At 54.7% G+C, this 3,013-nt stretch overlaps 1 protein-coding gene across 4 annotated transcripts in view; it reads left to right on the top strand.

The window, feature by feature from the left end:
* Positions 1 to 3,013, top strand: part of GPAT2 (glycerol-3-phosphate acyltransferase 2, mitochondrial) — a 40,044-nt gene that overhangs the window by 25,883 nt on the left and 11,148 nt on the right. The gene's annotated exons all lie outside the window — the stretch shown is intronic.

Genomic DNA, 3,013 nt, shown 5'->3' with positions numbered 1-3,013 from the left:
GGACCCCTGCTGAAACAGATGGGGCAACTGACAACTGACACCCAGGAAAAAGCCAACCTATTAAATAGGTACTTTGCGTCAGTCTTTCATCAGTCCCATGGGACGCCCATGCCCGCTACAGGGCCGGGAAGTCCGGGTGAGGGTGATCCGCTGCCCTCCTTTAATGCTGACTTTCTGAAGGAACATCTTGAGAAGCTGGATATCTTCAAGTCAGCTGGCCCTGACCATCTTCACCCCAGGGTACTCAAGGAGCTGGCGAGCATCATAGCCCAGCTATGTTGGCTAGCACTATGGAAGAAAGAGACTTGGGGGTCATCATTGACCACAAGATGAACATGAGCCTGCAATGCAATGCGGCGGCTAGTAAAGCGAGCAAAACGCTGGCTTGCATCCATAGATGCTTCTCAAGCAAATCCCGGGACGTCATTCTCCCCCTGTACTTGACCTTAGTGAGGCCGCAGCTGGAGTACTGCGTCCAGTTTTGGGCTCCACAATTCAAAAAGGATGTGGAGAAGCTTGAGAGAGTCCAGAGAAGAGCCACGCGCATGATCAGAGGTCAGGGAAGCAGACCCTACGATGACAGGCTGAGAGCCCTGGGGCTCTTTAGCCTGAAAAAGCGCAGGCTCAGGGGTGATCTGATGGCCACCTACAAGTTTATCAGGGGTGACCACCAGCATCTGGGGGAACGTTTGTTCACCAGAGCGCCCCAAGGGATGATGAGGTCGAATGGTCACAAACTACTTCAAGATCGTTTCAGGCTGGACATAAGGAAGAACTTCTTTACTGTCCGAGCCCCCAAGGTCTGGAACAGCCTGCCACCGGAGGTGGTTCAAGCGCCTTCATTGAACACCTTCAAGATGAAACTGGATGCTTATCTTGCTGGGATCCTATGACCCCAGCTGACTTCCTGCCCTTTGGGCGGGGGGCTGGACTCGATGATCTTCCGAGGTCCCTTCCAGCCCTGATGTCTATGAAATCTATGAAATTGTGGAGGCTTCCCTCTGCATTGTTGCTGCAGGAGAGGTCCAGCTTAGCCGAGGAGTCCCCCTTTGGGGAAGGGGGGCAACATCTCAGGCTTGGCCCTCTGCCCTCCTGGTTACAGAAAGGCCACATGGTGTGTGCTGAGCTGGGCCACGGCTTGTTCTCTCGTGTGGATGTTAACTTCCCAATTATCCACTATTTGAGTAAACTCCTCTGAAATGCTCCCTCTGCGCTAATGTGCCGGCTGCGTGACTCGTCTCCAAGCGCTTGGCAAAAGACACATTTCCCATGAGTGCAAACAACAGAACTTTCCCCTGGGGGGGCAGGGGGTGGGGGAGCCTGGCTGTTGAAGACACATCCTGCTGCTAAACCAGAACCATGGCAACAAACCAGTCTCAATTGATTTTCTCCAGCTTGGGAGAAAGGCTCCGGGAGAGGCATTCCCAGCCCGTGTAAGCCACTTATTGCAGACACAACCCCCCTGGAGGCTGCGGGCTGCCACGTTAGCTATGGTCCCGTGGTAGATTTCCACCGTGACATGTGCCCTCCCTTCTTCCCCATCCTCTTGGCTGGGGTCTCTTCTGTCTTCCGATGCATTGGCCTTGAGGAGTGTCTGCCTCCAGCCTCATACCTGCAGGGAGAGGTGGACTTGTAGAATCCCAGCGCTGCAAGGGGACGTCTGGGGCCAAAGATGGAGGTGTGGAGATGGCATTCGGATATAGTGTAATGCCAGCCTCTGAGGAACAGAGGTCAGGAGGAGCTCTCCCCTATGGGCAGGTTGTTCCAGAAGTGTCCTCTGGAGGGGCTGTAACCACTGGTCCCAGCCTTGCTGTCCCTCCCCGAGTTGCTTGACTCTTGATTTGGTTCTTTCAGACTGTTCCTGGCTGCTCTGGAAGGTGGTTTTGGTTGTGGTTGTTCAGGCAGGGAGAGGGGGGGCCCCCTCTGAGATGCACCCCCTGCCTATTCTGTTCCCAGGCTCCAAGTCTTTCTGAGGTTGAACTGAAACAGGAGGGGGTAAAAGACCTACTCTTTATTTTAAACTCACTTCACAAAGTGCATGTGCACACGCACCCACCCAGGCATGATATGATGTTCCCCCCCACCACAGCTGACCTTTAATGAGCCACATTGCATGCACTTCATTGGCAGGAAATGCTGCCGGAGGGCTCTCTCCGGCTTGCCACGTGGTGCCTGCTCCTTTGAAGGCTCTCTGAGCCTGGCGCTCCCCCACTGCGCCCCTGGCACCGCCGGCTAGATTAGAGAGTGGGAGCATTGAGGTGACAGACTGCTGCCAGCAATTAACCACCGATGAAAGGCCTGGGCTCCAAGCTGGTGAACTTTACAGAGCAGGAAGAGGTCCTTTCAAGTCCCTTTCTGCCAGGCAGGGGATCCCATGGCTCTGGGTTTTAATCTTCCTCTGGTTTGTGGCCTCCATTAGCCTCAGCTGTTTGCAGAAGCTCCCATGCAATCCCATGGCTGTGGCCTGCCCAGTATGGGCCACGCTGAGAGAGCTGGCAGGGCTGGGATGGAGCAGCTTCCAGGCTGGAGCTCTGAGAGTTTAGGAAGCTGGCCAAGGTGCTGAGGTGCGCTATGCTTAAGGCGTTGTGTGGTGCTGTGGGAGACCTGGACTCCCACGCTTGCTGTGCCACAGCCCCCTTGTGTGTCCTTGGTTCCATCGCTTCACCTCTTCTGTGTACCACTCCTTGTACAATGCTGAGAACAGTCCTGCCTGCCTCGCAGAGGGGTTGGTGAGGGGTGATAAAGGGAAGCCTGTGAGGAGCTCCACTACTGGGGATGTACGGATAGCTTGGTAGAGGCACTCGGTAGAACAGCCTGGAGGATGCCGATTCGCACAGCTTTGGAATCAGTCTCTTCCCCATGTAAACTCAGACAGACACATGCACAAAGCGGAGAGAGTGTTGACACATCTTTTCAGATGTGAAAGGTTTTCAGATTCTCTCAGTCTGGAAAAAGCTGGCCTGTCCTCAGCCTCCCCATGGAAAATCAGTCTCCAGATGTGCCAGGACACATC

The sequence above is a fragment of the Alligator sinensis genome, unplaced genomic scaffold, assembly GCF_000455745.1.
Source record: "Alligator sinensis unplaced genomic scaffold, ASM45574v1 scaffold453_1, whole genome shotgun sequence".
Taxonomy (NCBI): domain Eukaryota; kingdom Metazoa; phylum Chordata; order Crocodylia; family Alligatoridae; genus Alligator; species Alligator sinensis.
This window is presented reverse-complemented; position numbering and strand designations above follow the sequence as displayed.